We start from the raw sequence: 17,161 nt of genomic DNA, 5'->3' as shown, positions 1-17,161 counted from the left end.
ATAATTAAGGAAATGACTGTCTATCCAGTTGCCAGATGTTAGAACTGACTTATCTGCCACACTGTTTGGAGAGTTTCCAGGGTCCTGCCTTGCCTGTGGCTAGGAGCTCTGCTGCGGCTTGGTCTCTGTCTGCAGGCTTCTCATCCTGCTGGCCAAGGCATGTTTGTTATCTCTGCCTCTAACTGCCAGCTCCTAGGAGGGAACACCATTCTTATAACTCTCCATAAGACAGCTGGGACCCTGCCAGGACATTTGCAAGGCTTACATGGTATGTGCATGCATGTGTGCTCAGTCGTTCAGTTGTTTCTGACTTTTTGTGACCCCATGATCTATAGCCACCAGGCTCTTCTGTCCATGGAATTACCAGCCAGACACTGGTGGACATTTGAGTTGGGTGACATAGCAGTTGCCAGCTCAATGTCAACCAAGGTCTGGCTGGTAATAAAAATATGCGAAGTCTGTTGGTATTAGAAAAGTGGCCATGACATTTGGCTGCAGTATCAGGAAATAGCAGAAATAATATCAGGGCAAGTGGTGGTAAACTGGCTTGCATATACTCTGTTTAAAAAGAGAAGCTGCTGTTTTTAGAGCTGATTGCTGACCCATGGAAATAGACTTAGTTTTGCCAGGTCTGATTTTGTGAGAAAAGTCTGAAACTCATATTTTTAAGTGAACTTTTATTTTTCAATTCTGGCACTCAATTTTTTAACTTTTTATTTTAATATGACACTCAGTTCAGTCACTCAGTTGTGTCTGATTCTTTGCAACCCCATGGACTGCAGCATGCCAAGCTTCCCTGTCCATCACCAACTCCTGGAGCTTACTCAAACTCATGTCCATCAAGTCGGTGATGCCATCCAACCATCTCATCCTCTGTTGTCCCCTTCTCCTTCTGCCTTCAATCTTGCCCAGCATCAGGGTCTTTTCCAATTTGTCAGTTCTTCGCATTGGGTGACCAAAATATTGGAGTTTCAGCTTCAGCATCAGTCCTTCCAATGAATATTCAAGACTGATTTCCTTTAGGATGGACAGGTTTGATCTCCTTGCAGTCCAACGGACTCTCAAGAATCTTTTCCAGCATCACAGTTGAAAAGCATCAATTCTTCTGTGCTCAGCTTTCTTTATGGTCCAACTATCACATCCATACATGACCACTGGAAAAACCATAGCTTTGACTAGACAGACTTTTGTCAGCAAAGTAATGTTTCTGCTTTTTAATAAGCTGTCTAGGTTGGTCATAACTTTTCTTCCAAAGAGCAAGTGTCTTTTAATTTCATGGCTGAAGTGACCATCTGCAGTGATTTGGAGCCCAACACTACTATGGCCAAATCAAACACTTTTGTGGACCTCAGTGGGACTGTGGTCCGTTAGTTTAGACTCACTGTTAATAGCTGCCACCATTAAGTAGCTACTCTTGCAACCCAAAGCCCAGGTACACTTCCAGGTACCTGCATTGCAACCATCAGTCTTCCAGTGGCATGTGCACACAGACATACACACACATGCACACTCAGTGCCTATGTGGGAAAATTCTGATCTTCTCAGGGGAAAACCCACATCCTTTCCTCTAATGGAGTCTAGTTTTACCAGCTACTCAAAATGGTCACAGTGTTTGCCCAACTCCATCTCAAGTAATGGGCTTCCCAGGTGGCACTAGAGGTGAAGAATCCATCTGCCAATGCAGGAGACATAAGAGGCATGTGGGTTCGATCCCTGGGTTGGGAATATTCCCTGGAGTAGGAAATGGCACCCCACTCCAGTATTCTTGCCTGGAGAATACCATGGAGAGAGGAGCTTGGCAGGTTACAGTCCATAGGGCTGCAAAAAGTAGGACACAGCTGAGCAACTGACACACACACACACCTCTCAATTAATACTTTGTGTGAAAGAGCTCCATTATAGTCCAGATGCCACTGCCCCTAATTCAATAAAGTTTGCTTTCAGTCTTGCCTTCAAGGTAAAGCAAAGCAAAGTTGCAACTGCACATGAAATATAATTTCATCACTTGCCTCTGTGGGAAGAAATTCTTGAACAAAAATTATGAACACAGCCTCTAAGACTAAATTAGCAATTTTCAGGTAGAGCATCGACTGAATCTAGATTTTGGAGAAACTGTCTTCAGTTCTGTGAAGGCAGCGTTGCTAATAAACCACATTTATGTTTTTATACACTTTTATATTTGTATATATATACACTTAAGTCCAATCTTAGACCCCTTTCTGGGGGTTACTTTTCCACATTCAAGACTCCCCTCAAGAATAATGAGAAGCTAATTGTGTACAAGTGTGAGGGCCAATTTCCACATCAGAAAGTGGAAAAACTGCATGCTGCCTTCTCATTGGAAGTTTCTCCTGCTTCAAAATTTAAAGTCCGTACTTCACTGGATAGTTTCAGGACCTCAACTGAAGGCAAAACAAAAGAATAAACAGAAGCATACACAAGTATAGTCCTAAAGTCTACCACTCATAGTACAAAAACAATATGATGCTCAGGAGAAGGTGAGAGGCCACCTCCAGTTTTTGGATAACGCAGCCGTGTAGATATCCCTTGTAGGGAAGAAATATTGGGTACATCGGAATTATATAACTAACGCCTTCTGTTCTAATTTCATGCTCATTAGAGAATATTCTGATACTTTGATTTTCCCAGAAGATTTGCTCCCAGAAGAGAACGTGCTGGCCAGGAAAAACTGAAAAACATGTTCCACTTAACCAGGTTGGCAATATTTCTCATTGTAAATTAATGAACAAGTTTTCTGGTTATACACTTCAGTTACATAAATATATAACTCTATGTATAAATATATATTGAGAGTGTTCTATGTATATTTCATACTCAGATATTTGATAATTTGATTTTAAATAGGCACTCATAGATGGCAACATGAGTAAATTAAAATGTCATCTTGTATATTCACTTTTAGCTTTTCTTTGTTCATGGACTTGAAAAAATGAATTTTCATTTCTTTTTCTCAAATTATTTTTAAAGGTTAAATAAATTCACATTTCTCTATAGGCAGAATTTGCGCTACTATTAAGAGAGAAGTAAAGAAAATTCACATTTATTGACAGCTAAGTAGTTTTTGGCTCCTTAAATATATTATGTCATTTGTTCTGCACAATAACCCTGGGGTTAAAAAAAAGATACTCTCCTCATTTTATAAAAACAGGTTTAAGTGTGTTCAGTAAAACTTGCCCTGGGTCACACGATTAGTAAATTGCAAGGCTTAGATTTAAATTTAAAGAAACTAAGATGATTATTTTATTTCTTCTGATTCATTATGTATTTTTAAAAAATGTATGTATGTATGTATTTGGCTGCATTGGGTCCTTGGATACTAGTTGTGGGATGCAGGATCCTTGTTACATGTGGGATCTAGTTCTCTGATCAGGGTTCGAACCCAGGCCCCTTGCATTGGGAGGGCAGAGTCCCAGTCACTGGGCCACTAGGGAACTTCCCTGATTTATTGTTGACACACTGTAGCCTAAACCGCAAAAAGAACTTATAATCCTGTGTGTAAATAAAAGTTTCAATCTGCCCTAACCAAAATTTAAGTGGTATTTGAGTTAGCCAGATTGAGAGAGGCGGTGCCTCAAGGCTGGCAGACATGCAGGGTTGTAGAAGAAGGGACTTTAGAGGTAGGAGATTCAGGCCAGTGACATGAGCCAAGAAAATTTAAAACACAAATTATTCTTTGCAAGGAAGTGGGGAGGCACAGGGGAATCCGTGAAAATTCGTGTATGAGCCAGCTGAATGTAGCTCCCAAAGAATCAGTTTGCTGCTGCTGCTAAGTCACTTCAGTCATGTCCGACTCTGTGCGACCCCATAGACGGCAGCCCACTAGACTCCTCTGTCCCTGGGATTCTCCAGGCAAGAACACTGGAGTGAGTTGCCATTTCCTTCTCCAACGCATGAAAGTGAAAAGTGAAAGTGAAGTCACTCAGTCGTGCCTGACTCTTAGCGACCCCAGGGACTGCAGCCTACCAGGCTCCTCCATCCATGGGATTTTCCAGGCAAGAGTACTGGAGTGGGGTGCCATTGCCTTCTCCGAAGAATCAGTTTAGTTGCAGAGAAATAAATGAATACGTTCATACACAGTAGGCAGTTGGCAGGAGTCATAATGTAGGATCAGCTGTATATTATATCTGAAATACATAAATTTATATACATACTTAAACTCATATAGAATGGGAAAACACGACCATCAAATTCTCAGTTACTGTTTTCTCTGAAATATGAGTTTGTTTACTTGATAATTGGACTAGGTGTAGAATTTCAGTTTCAAAATTTGTTTTCCTTCTGTATTTTGTTCTGTTGTTTCAGTGCAAGCAGTTTTTATTGTAAGTCGGTTTCTATTATCCTGTAAGGAATGTATCTTTTCTTTCTAGAAGCATAAGATTTTCCTCTTTACTTGCTGTCTAAGATTTCACCACCTAGTCTTGGTGTATTTAATTTTGTGTGACATTCTCTGGCCCTTTTGAGGTTTCATGTGTTTGCAAAGTTCTGGGAAATGCTAGTGATCATCTTCTGAAATATTTTTTCTACCATGTTCTCTCTAAATCTGCTGAAGGATTTTACACCTGGTGGTTACAGTCAGAAAGATTTGCTGATGGTCTTCTGGGTTGGGAATGCTCCTCATTCTTCTTAGTGTCATCAGCCCTCTAGCATGCTGGGCTATTTCTCTGCAAAAAGTGTCCAAATTTATCTTCCTGCAGGGAGGTAGATACTATTAACTTTGTAGGAGTGGGAAGAGAAATATACTAGAGTTGACTTGCCTGGCTCCTCCCTTTGTGGTATTCTAGGTAATTATCCTGCCAGTAGCATCTGGGTCTAGCTTCTTTTCCTAGATTTCATCATATTGAGGTACGGAGAACTTGTGTTGCTGGTCTAACTCCTAGGTTAAAACTTTCCCAAGAGAATCCTGGTCTGTGATCTTTCTCTTGTCTGTGACATTTACCTAGATAAAATATCTTCTACTGGTAAGAAGAATGAGCTTTTCATAGCTTTGATATCAAGAACCGACAAACAATATGAAATAATGGAGAACACATATAAAGAGTTCCCAGAAAGTGTTCTCAGGAATTGGTATTTGTTGTGCTTTGAATATTTTGATAACTACCCTAAGAAAAGGTTCTCAATTCTCAGATCAGTTTATGGAAAGGACTATTCATACTCATCGGAGAAGGCAATGGAACCCCACTCCAGTACTCTTGCCTGGAAAATCCCATGGGTGGAGGAGCCTGGTAAGCTGTAGTCCATGGGGTCGCTAAGAGTCAGACAAGACTGAGCGACTTCACTTTCACTTTTCACTTTCATGCATTGGAGAAGGAAATGGCAACCCACTCCAGTGTTCTTGCCTGGAGAATCCCAGGAATGGGGCAGCCTGGTGGGCTGCCGTCTATAGGGTCACACAGAGTCGGACACGACTGAAGTGACTTAGCAGCAGCAGCAGCATTCATACTCATACTGATGCGTGAGTATGTCAGGAAAACAGTCATCACAAATCTCTTGCCACTGAGCCCTACCTTTGCGTGCAGCTCAGTGAGAAGTAACTTGCATAGCATCCTATCAGATCAGATAAGTCACTCAGTCGTGTCCGACTCTTTGCGACCCCATGAATCGCAGCACACAAGGCCTCCCTGTCCATCACCAACTCCCGGAGTTCACTCAGACTCACATCCATCGAGTCAGTGATGCCATCCAGCCATCTCATCCTCTGTCGTCCCCTTCTCCTCCTGCCCCCAATCCCTCCCAGCATCAGAGTCTTTTCCAATGAGTCAACTCTTCGCATGAGGTGGTTACTGGAGTTTCAGCCTCTGCATCATTCCTTCCAAAGAAATCCCAGGGCTGATCTCCTTCAGAATGGACTGGTTGGATCTCCTTGCAGTCCAAGGGACTCTCAAGAGTCTTCTCCAACACCACAGTTCAAAAACATCAATTCTCTGGTGCTCAGCCTTCTTCACAGTCCAACTCTCACATCCATACATGACCACAGGAAAAACCATAGCCTTGACTAAGTGAACCTTTGTTGGCAAAGTAATGTCTCTGCTTTTGAATATGCTATCTAGGTTGGTCATAACTTTCCTTCCAAGGAGTAAGCGTCTTTTAATTTCATGGCTGCAGTCACCATCTGCAGTGATTTTGGAGCCCCCCAAAAATAAAGTCGGTCATTGTTTCCACTGTTTCCCCATCTATTTCCCATGAAGTGGTGGGACCGGATGCCATGATCTTTGTTTTCTGAATGTTGAGCTTTAAGCCAACTTTTTCACCCTCCACTTTCACTTTCATCAAGAGGCTTTTGAGTTCCTCTTCACTTTCTGCCATAAGGGCGGTGTCATCTGCATATCTGAGGTTATTGATATTTCTCCTGGCAATCTTGATTCCAGCTTGTGTTTCTTCTAGTCCAGCGTTTCTCATGATGTACTCTGCATAGAAGTTAAATAAACAGGATGACTATATACAGCCTTGACGAACTCCTTTTCCTATTTGGAACCAATCTGTAAGTGGTAAATGGTTATAGTATCAAGTTATAGTAACCTTTGCCCCGATTAAGGGTGGAAAAGAAGACAATACCATGTAAAACTTTCCATGCATTTACAGGAAAGAATTGCTACATTGGTGTCAAATCTTGAACTTGAATAACAATAGTCTTGAATGTAGTTGCTGTCTTATTATAGTGGTCACTCAATGGAGAGGTAGTCCTGTTAGGGGAAGCACACTGATTGAAACCACCCACCCTGGCCAGGCACCATAGTAACCATATGCATGAGTTGTTTTATGACAGGAGATCCTGATAAGGAATACAGAACTAATAAGCCACCACCAACCGGAAGAGTTTGGGAAAGGTCGAAAGGAGACACCACGTGTCCTTCCGCTTCCAAGAATCCCACTCTCTAGCATCCATCTTAGCTGATCAATGTGTGTGCCACCAGGAAAGACTCTGAATTAAAATGATTGGCCAAAGACCACCCAGAAACTAATCCCATCACCGTAAAACTCGAGACTGTGAGCCACGCGGCAGAGCAGTTCTCGTGGGTTCCCTTACCCTACTGCTCTCCACCCGGGTGCCCTTCCCCAATAAAATCTCTTGCTTTGTCAACACATGTGTCTCTTTGGACAATTCACTTCCAAGTGTTAGACAAGAGCCCAGTTTTGGGTCCTGGAAGGGGTCCCCCTTCCTGCAATAAATAGCGACTCTGGTGGGGACTCTTCTTCACTGAGACTGACATCTTGACCACTCGGGGTACTCAGGGGCCAGCTTACTTGCCAATGGAGCAGACCCAGTGGCTGCAACTGGGACCCTTTTGTCCCTGGTCTCCTCTTGATGCGGACAACTGGCCAGAGTGTCCCGACCGGTAAGGAACAAGAGACTTTATTGACCTCTCTCCCCTTCCCTCTCTCTTTCCTCTCCTTAACCCTTCCTATCCTTCCCCGTTTTTCTAGTTCCCCAGTCCTGGACACAGGAATCTGGTCGAAGGGCCTCAGCCTGAGTGAGGATTGGAGACTGATCACCTCCTCTTGGCAGAGAACTCGAATTCTGGTTCTGGTCTGGTCTGATTTCTGGTAGGGCCGAGTTCCAGTCCTCCCTTCTCTGGAGGCCCAGGGTAAAGTCCCATAACGCCTGGGTATCTGCAGGTGGCAGGAGACGTCTCTAAGGCTATCCCTTTTGCCCCCTCTCCTGCCTCCTCCCCCTTCTTCTTCTTCTTTTTTTTTTTTATAATTTTATTTTATTTTTAAACTTTACATAATTGTATTAGTTTTGCCAAATATCTAAATGAATCCGCCAGAGGTATACATGTGTTCCCCATCCTGAACCCTCCTCCCTCCTCCCTCCCCATACCATCCCTCTGGGTCGTCCCAGTGCACTAGCCCCAAGCATCCAGTATCGTGCATCGAACCTGGACTGGCAACTCGTTTCTTACATGATATTTTACATGTTTCAATGCCATTCTCCCAAATCTTCCCACCCTCTCCCTCTCCCACAGAGTCCATAAGACTGTTCTATACATCAGTGTCTCTTTTGCTGTCTCGTACACAGGGTTATTGTTACCCTCTTTCTAAATTCCATATATATGCGTTAGTATACTGTATTGATGTTTTTCCTTCTGGCTTACTTCACTCTGTATAATAGGCTCCAGTTTCATCCACCTCATTGGAAGTGATTCAAATGTATTCTTTTTAATGGCTGAGTAATACTCCATTGTGTATATGTACCACAGCTTTCTTATCCATTCATCTGCTGATGGGCATCTAGGTTGCTTCCATGTCCTGGCTATTATAAACAGTGCTGCGATGAACATTTGGGTACACGTGTCTCTTTCCCTTCTGGTTTCCTCAGTGTGTATGCCCAGCAATGGGATTGCTGGATCATAAGGCAGTTCTATTTCCGGTTTTTTAAGGAATCTCCACACTGTTCTCCATAGTGGCTGTACTAGTTTGCATTCCCACCAACAGTGTAAGAGGGTTCCCTTTTCTCCACACCCTCTCCAGCATTTATTATTTGTAGACTTTTGGATCGCAGCCATTCTGGCTGGTGTGAAATGGTACCTCATAGTGGTTTTGATTTGCATTTCTCTGATAATGAGTGATGTTGAGCATCTTTTCATGTGTTTGTTAGCCATCTGTATGTCTTCTTTGGAGAAATGTCTATTTAGTTCTTTGGCCCATTTTTTGATTGGGTCATTTATTTTTCTGGAGTTGTAGCTGTAGGAGTTGCTTGTATATTTTTGAGATTAGTTGTTTGTCAGTTGCTTCATTTGCTATTATTTTCTCCCATTCTGAAGGCTGTCTTTTCACCTTGCTAATAGTTTCCTTTGATGTGCAGAAGCTTTTAAGGTTAATTAGGTCCCATTTGTTTATTTTGCTTTTATTTCCAATATTCTGGGAGGTGGGTCATAGAGGGTCCTGCTGTGATGTATGTCGGAGAGTGTTTTGCCTATGTTCTCCTCTAGGAGTTTTATAGTTTCTGGTCTTACGTTTAGATCTTTAATCCATTTTGAGTTTATTTTTGTGTATGGTGTTAGAAAGTGGTCTAGTTTCATTCTTTTACAAGTGGTTGACCAGATTTCCCAGCACCACTTGTTAAAGAGATTGTCTTTAATCCATTGTATATTCTTGCCTCCTTTGTCAAAGATAAGGTGTCCATATGTGCGTGGATTTATCTCTGGGCTTTCTATTTTATTCCATTGATCTATATTTCTGTCTTTGTGCCAGTACCATACTGTCTTGACAACTGTGGCTTTGTAGTAGAGCCTGAAGTCAGGTAGGTTGATTCCTCCGGTTCCATTCTTCTTTCTCAAGACCGCTTTGGCTATTCGAGGTTTTTTGTATTTCCATACAAATTGTGAAATTATTTGTTCTAGCTCTGTGAAGAATACTGTTGGTAGCTTGATAGGGATTGCATTGAATCTACAAATTGCTTTGGGTAGTATACTCATTTTCACTATATTGATTCTTCCAATCCATGAACATGGTATATTTCTCCATCTATTAGTGTCCTCTTTGATTTCTTTCACCAGTGTTCTATAGTTTTCTATATATAGGTCTTTAGTTTCTTTAGGTAGATATATTCCTAAGTATTTTATTCTTTCCGTTGCAATGGTGAATGGAATTGTTTCCTTAATTTCTCTTTCTGTTTTCTCATTATTAGTGTATAGGAATGCAAGGGATTTCTGTGTGTTGATTTTATATCCTGCAACTTTACTATAGTCATTGATTAGTTCTAGTAATTTTCTGGTGGAGTCTTTAGGGTTTTCTATGTAGAGGATCATGTCATCTGCAAATAGTGAGAGTTTTACTTCTTCTTTTCCAATTTGGATTCCTTTTATTTCTTTTTCTGCTCTGATTGCTGTGGCCAAAACTTCCAAAACTATGTTGAATAGTAATGGTGAAAGTGGGCACCCTTGTCTTGTTCCTGACTTTAGAGGGAATGCTTTCAATTTTTCACCATTGAGGATAATGTTTGCTGTGGGTTTGTCATAGATAGCTTTTATTATGTTGAGGTATGTTCCTTCTATTCCTGCTTTCTGGAGAGTTTTTATCATAAATGGATGTTGAATTTTGTCAAAGGCTTTCTCTGCATCTATTGAGATAATCATATGGTTTTTATTTTTCAATTTGTTAATGTGGTGTATTACATTGATTGATTTGCGGATATTGAAGAATCCTTGCATCCCTGGGATAAAGCCCACTTGGTCATGGTGTATGATCTTTTTAACGTGTTGTTGGATTCTGATTGCTAGAATTTTGTTAAGGATTTTTGCATCTATGTTCATCAGTGATATTGGCCAGTAGTTTTCTTTTTTTGTGGGATCTTTGTCAGGTTTTGGTATTAGGGTGATGGTGGCCTCATAGAATGAGTTTGGAAGTTTACCTTCCTCTGCAATTTTTTGGAAGAGTTTGAGTAGGATAGGTGTTAGCTCTTCTCTAAATTTTTGGTAGAATTCAGCTGTGAAGCCGTCTGGACCTGGGCTTTTGTTTGCTGGAAGATTTCTGATTACAGTTTCAATTTCCGTGCTTGTGATGGGTCTGTTAAGATTTTCCATTTTTTCCTGGTCCAGTTTTGGAAAGTTGTACTTTTCTAAGAATTTGTCCATTTCTTCCACGTTGTCCATTTTATTGGCATATAATTGTTGATAGTAGTCTCTTATGATCCTTTGTATTTCTGTGTTGTCTGTTGTGATCTCTCCATTTTCGTTTCTAATTTTGTTGATTTGATTTTTCTCCCTTTGTTTCTTGATGAGTCTGGCTAATGGTTTGTCAATTTTATTTATCCTTCCAGCTTTTCGCTTTGTTGATTTTTGCTATGGTCTCTTTTGTTTCTTTTGCATTTATTTCTGCTCTAATTTTTAAGATTTCTTTCCTTCTACTAACCCTGGGGTTCTTCATTTCTTCCTTTTCTAGTTGCTTTAGGTGTAGAGTTAGGTTATTTATTTGACTTTTTTCTTGTTTCTTGAGGTGTGCCTGTATTGCTATGAACTTTCCCCTTAGGACTGCTTTTACCGTGTCCCACAGGTTTTGGGTTGTTGTGTTTTCATTTTCATTCATTTCTATGCAAATTTTGATTTCTTTTTTGATTTCTTCTGTGATTTGTTGGTTATTCAGCAGCGTGTGGTTCAGCCTCCATATGTTGGAATTTTTAATAGTTTTTCTCCTGTAATTGAGATCTAATCTTACTGCATTGTGGTCAGAAAAAATGCTTGGAATGATTTCTATTTTTTTGAATTTACCAAGGCTAGCTTTATGGCCCAGGATGTGATCTATCGTGGAGAAGGTTCCATGTGTGCTTGAGAAAAAAGTGAAATTCATTGTTTTGGGATGAAATGTCCTATAGATATCAGTTAGGTCTAACTGGTCTATTGTATCCTTTAAAGTTTGTGTTTCCTTGTTAATTTTCTGTTTAATTGATCTATCCATAGGTGTAAGTGGGGTATTAAAGTCTCCCACTATTATTGTGTTATTGTTAATTTCTCCTTTCATACTTGTTAGCATTTGTCTTACATACTGCGGTGCTCCCGTGTTGGGTGCATATATATTTATCATTGTTATATCTTCTTCTTGGATTGATCCTTTGATCATTATGTAGTGACCATCTTTGTCTCTTTTCACAGCCTTTGTTTTAAAGTCTATTTTATCTGATATGAGTATTGCTACTACTGCTTTCTTTTGGTCCCTATTTGCATGGAAAATCTTTTTCCAGCCCTTCCCTTTCAGTCTGTATGTGTCCCGTTTTGAGGTGGGTCTCTTGTAGACAACATATGTAGGGGTCTTGTTTTTGTATCCATTCAGCCAGTCTTTGTCTTTTGGTTGGGGCATTCAACCCATTTACGTTTAAGGTAATTACTGATAAGTATGATCCCGTTGCCATTTACTTTATTGTTTTGGGTTCGAACTTATACACCGTTTTTGTGTCTCCTGTCTAGAGAATATCCTTTAGTATTTGTTGGAGACCGGTTTGGTGGTGCAGAATTCTCTCAGCTTTTGCTTGTCTGAAAAGCTTTTGATTTCTCCTTCATACTTGAATGAGATCCTCGCTGGGTACAATAATCTGGGCTGTAGGTTATTTTCTTTCATCATTTTAAGTATGTCTTGCCATTCCCTCCTGGCTTGAAGAGTTTCTATTGAAAGATCAGCTGTTAGCCTTATGGGAATTCCCTTGTGTGTTATTTGTTGTTTTTCCCTTGCTGCTTTTAATATTTGTTCTTTGTGTTTGATCTTTGTTAATTTGATTAATATGTGTCTTGGGGTGTTTCGCCTTGGGTTTATCCTGTTTGGGACTCTCTGGGTTTCTTGGACTTGAGTGATTATTTCCTTCCCCATTTTAGGGAAGTTTTCCACTATTATCTCCTCAAGTATTTTCTCATGGTCTTTCTTTTTGTCTTCTTCTTCTGGAACCCCTATGATTCGAATGTTGTAGCGTTTAATATTGTCCTGGAGGTCTCTGAGATTGTCCTCATTTCTTTTAACTCGTTTTTCTTTTATCCTCTCTGATTCATTTATTTTTACCATTCTATCTTCTAATTCACTAATCCTATCTTCTGCCTCTGTTATTCTACTATTTGTTGCCTCCAGAGTGTTTTTAATTTCATTTATTGCATTATTCATTATATATTGACTCTTTTTTATTTCTTCTAGGTCCTTGTTAAACCTTTCTTGCATCTTCTCAATCCTTGTCTCCGGGCTATTTATCTGTGATTCCATTTTAATTTCAAGATTTTGGATCAATTTCACTATCACTATTCGGAATTCTTTATCAGGTAGATTCCCTATCTCTTCCTCTTTTGTTTGGTTTGGTGGGCATTTATCCTGTTCCTTTATCTGCTGAGTATTCCTCTGTCTCTTCATCTTGTTTAAATTGCTGAGTTTGGGGTGTCCTTTCTGTATTCTGGCAATTTGTGGAGTTCTCTTTATTGTGGCGTTTCCTCACTGTGTGTGGGTTTGTACAGGTGGCTTGTCAAGGTTTCCTGGTTAGGGAAGCTTGTGTCGGTGTTCTGGTGGGTGGAGCTGTATTTCTTCTCTCTGGAGTGCAATGAAATGTCCAGTAATGAGTTATGAGATGTCTATAGTTTTGGGGTGACTTTGGGCAGCCTGTATCTTGAAGCTCAGGGCTGTGTTCCTTTGTTGCTGGAGAATTTGCTTGGTATGTCTTGCCCTGGAACTTTTTGGCCCTTGTGTGGTGCTTGGTTTCAGTGTCGGTATGGAGGCATTTGATGAGCTCCTGTCAATTAATGTTCCTTGGAGTCAGGAGTTCCCTGGAGTCAGGGTTTGGACTTAAGTCTCCTGCTTCCGGTTATCGGTCTTATTTTTACAGTAGTTTCAAAACTTCTCCTTCTATACAGCACCATTGATAAAACATCTACATTAAAGATGAAAAGTTTCTCTACAGTGCGGGTCACTCAGAGAGGTTCACAGGGTTACATGGAGAAGAGAAGAGAAGAGGGAGGAGGGAGTTAGAGGTGACCCAAATGAGTTGAGGTGGAATCAATAGTGGAGAGAGTGGGCTAGCCAGTAGTCACTTCCTTATGTGCACTCCACAACTGGACCACTCAGAGATGTTCACGGAGTTATACAGAGAAGAGAAGAAGAAGGAAGGTGACAGAGGTGGCCAGAAGGATAAAAGGGGGGAATGAAAAGGAGGGAGACAGATCCAGCCAGTAATCAGTTCCCTAAGTGTTCTCCACTGTCTGGAACACACAGAAATTCACAGAGTTGGGCAGAGTAGAGAGGGGTTATGGAGGAGACACAGGCGACCTGGTGGAGAAAAAGGAGAGTCCAAAGGGAGAGAGAGCAGTCAAGCCAGTAATCTCGCTCCCTAGTGAAAAATGGGTCCTGAAGATTGGGTTCTTAAAGGTACAAAATTGGTAACAAATACATAAAAGCAAAAATTAAAAATATAGAGTAGAGTTTGGAATTTCAAAAATACGATGTTAAAGAAAAGAAGAAGGAAAAGAAAGAGAGAAAAAAATGAACAAACAAAAACAAACAAGGTCGCGAAAATTATAAAGAAAGTACAGGTACAAAATTGATAACTAATACCAAAAAGCAAAAATTAAAAATCTAGAGTAGAGTTTGGAATTTCAAAAATACAATGTTAAAAAAAAAAGAAGAAAAATAAAGAGAGAAAACAAACAAACAAAAACAAACAGTGTCACAAAAATTATAAAGAAAATACAGGTACAAAATTGATATCAAATACCAAAAAGCATAAATTAAAAATCTAGAGTAGAGTTTGGAATTTCAGATATACAATGTTATATAAAAGAAGAAGAAAAAGAAACAGAGAAGAAGAAAAAAAAAAGTCACAGAAATTATAAAAAAAAACTATAGGTACAAAATTGATAACATATACCAAAAAGCGAAAATTAAATATCTAGAGTAGAGTTTGGAATTTCAAAAATACAATGTTAAAGAAAAGAAGAAAAAAAAAAAAAAAACAAGGTCAAAAAATTATAAAATATATATATATATATATGAAGTTTGCTGAAGAAAAAAATAGGGTTTTTTTTTTTTTTTTTTTGCAAAGTAATAGGTTATAAAAGTGAAAATTAAAGGAACAATAGAGGACTTTTTTTAAAAAATTTTAAGTTTAAATTTAAATTTAAAAAAGAAAGAATGATCGTAAAAATAATAAAAATATATCTAGGACTTTCTTGGTTTTGTTGTGGGTATTGTGGGTTCAGTTCATTTTTGGCTAGTTCCTTGGTCTGACTTATATTTCTCAAGATCTATAGGCCCCTTCCTATGTAATCCGTAGTAACCACAGGGTTTTGATCTATTGCCTGTAGCTTCCAAGGCGTTTCCCTCTGTTATAACTTCTTCTGTTTGCTGGTCTCTTCAGTGTCTGTCTTCCGCCCTGACACAAAGGGGACGGTGGAGGACACTTTTTTTTTTTAGGCTCACTTGTTCAGTCGCACTGTGGGGAGGGAGGGAGGGATGCTGCAAACAAATAACACTGGTGTGCGCTCGCAGTGCCTCAGCCACACTGGGTCTGCCCCCACTCACGGCGCGTGTAGCCTCCCTGCCCACACTGCTTGGGCTCTAGGTTGTTCCGCCGGGAACAATCCGAGGCCGGCCCTGGGTTGCATGCACCTCCCAGGTCCAAGCCGCTCAGGTTCAGGCACTCGGGTAGTCCTCAGAGGTGCAGACTCAGTTGGGCCTGCGTTTTGTGCTCTTCCCAGGTCCGAGCAGCTCAGGTGATGAGGTGTTTGGTGAGCGCCAATGCTGCGACTTATCGCCTCCCCGCCACTCGGTTATCTGGGTGTAAAACCAGCGCACCTTCTCAGGCAGATGTTGACCGTCCAGACCCCCAAGAAGTTTTAGTTAGCAAAGAAGCCTGCTTACAGTTTTATAGATAATGTCTCTCTGGGGCTGTGATTGCCCCCTTCTGGCTCTGGCTGCCTGTCACTGGAGGGGGAAGGTCTGCAGCCGGCTATCTCTGTTCAGTCCTTTGTTCCGTGCACGGGCCTGGCGGTGTCTTAGGTTAGGGCTGGCTTTTTGTGTGGTAGATATCCCACAGTCTGGTTTGCTAGCCCAAATTATTTCACTCAGATAGCCCTCAGGGTATTCAAGCCAGATTCTTACTCTCAGCGATGCAGCCCACGCCGCGCCTCCCTGCCCAGCCCCCGCTTGCTAATGGCGTGTGCAGGCATCTGCGCTGCTTCTCCGCTGGGGGAGTTACCTTAGGGCTCGCAATCTGCGAGTTTTAATTGTTTATTTATTTTTCCTCCCTGTTATGTTGCTCTCTGTGCTTCCAAAGCTCGGCACATATTCGGCAGTGAGAAGGTTTCCTGGTGTTTGGAAACTTCTCTCTTTTTAAGACTCTCTTCCCGGGACGGAACTCCGTCCTTCCCTCTTTTGTCTCTTTTTTTTGTCTTTAATATTTTTTCCTACCTCCTTTCGAAGAGTTGGGTTTCTTTTCTGGGTGCCTTATGTCCTCTGCCGGCATTCAGAAGTTGTTTTGTGGAATTTACTCGACGTTTAAATGCTGTTTTGATGAATTTGTGGGGGAGAAAGTGTTCTCCCCATCCTACTCCTTCGCCACCTTGGCTCCTCCCTCTCCCGCTTCTTCTTTCAACCTGGCTTTCTTTCTTCCCACTGAAATCTTTGAAGACTTGAGATATTTTCCTTTACTCTGTTAGTACTTGGATCTGAAGTTCTGTGTCTCTATAGGAGGTTTTCTGAGAGACTGTAATTCTTGAATTTAAGGGAGTGTCTGATGAGGACTGCCAGGTTTATATGTGTGTGTTTTAACTCTGTGTTGTGATTTTTGATGGCCATTTTGCTTTGTCTGGCCACCATTTGGTTTAGACCTGCTGCCGTTTTGTTAGAACTTGATTTTCTTTCCCTGTGCCTTGAGACCAGCGCTCTCAGGAACACTTATCTAGACCATCTCTAACTCCTGAGACTGAGGGGAAAGGGGAAAAAGACTTTAAAATTTTTATTTATTTCAACTGTTTTTTTATAGACCAGTAAATTTTATCTTGTAATATCTAACTTATGACTAAACTTAGCCTCTGGTGGCTCAGAGGTTAAAGCTTCTGCCTGAAACGCGGGAGACCTGGGTTCGATCCCTGGGTCAGGAAGATCCCCTGGAGAAGGAAATGGCAACCCACTCCAGTATTCTTGCCCAGAGAATCCCATGGACGGAGGAGCCTGGTGGGCTACAGTCCATGGGTCTCAAAGAGTCAGACACGACTGAGTGACTTCACTTCACTTCAAACTTAGAAAATTAAGCTAGATCTTACACTGTGTCTGTCTAAATATGTCTTGGTATGTCTTTGTCTCTGGGTAATATTTTTGAGGTTAATTTGTAAATGAGCTCTATTTAATTGGCTTAAAAAAAGGTAAGCACTTACAAATCAAATAGTTCTAAATTAAACAATAAATTCCGGGTTCATGTGAACTGGGAAAACTTCAGTATTAAACACCTGATATTAATGTTTGTTTGTTGACCTATCTAATATAGACATCAACATCCGCTGGATCATGGAAAAAGCAAGAGAGTTCCAAAAAACATCTATTTCTGCTTTATTGACTATGCCAAAGCTTTTGACTGTGTGGATTACAATAAACTGTGGAAAATTCTGAAAGAGATGGGAATACCAGACCACCTGACCTGCCTCTTGAGAAATTTGTATTCAGGTCAGGAAGCAACAGTTAGAAC

Source organism: Bos indicus, chromosome 6, assembly GCF_029378745.1.
Source record: "Bos indicus isolate NIAB-ARS_2022 breed Sahiwal x Tharparkar chromosome 6, NIAB-ARS_B.indTharparkar_mat_pri_1.0, whole genome shotgun sequence".
Taxonomy (NCBI): Eukaryota; Metazoa; Chordata; class Mammalia; order Artiodactyla; family Bovidae; genus Bos; species Bos indicus.
This window is presented reverse-complemented; position numbering follows the sequence as displayed.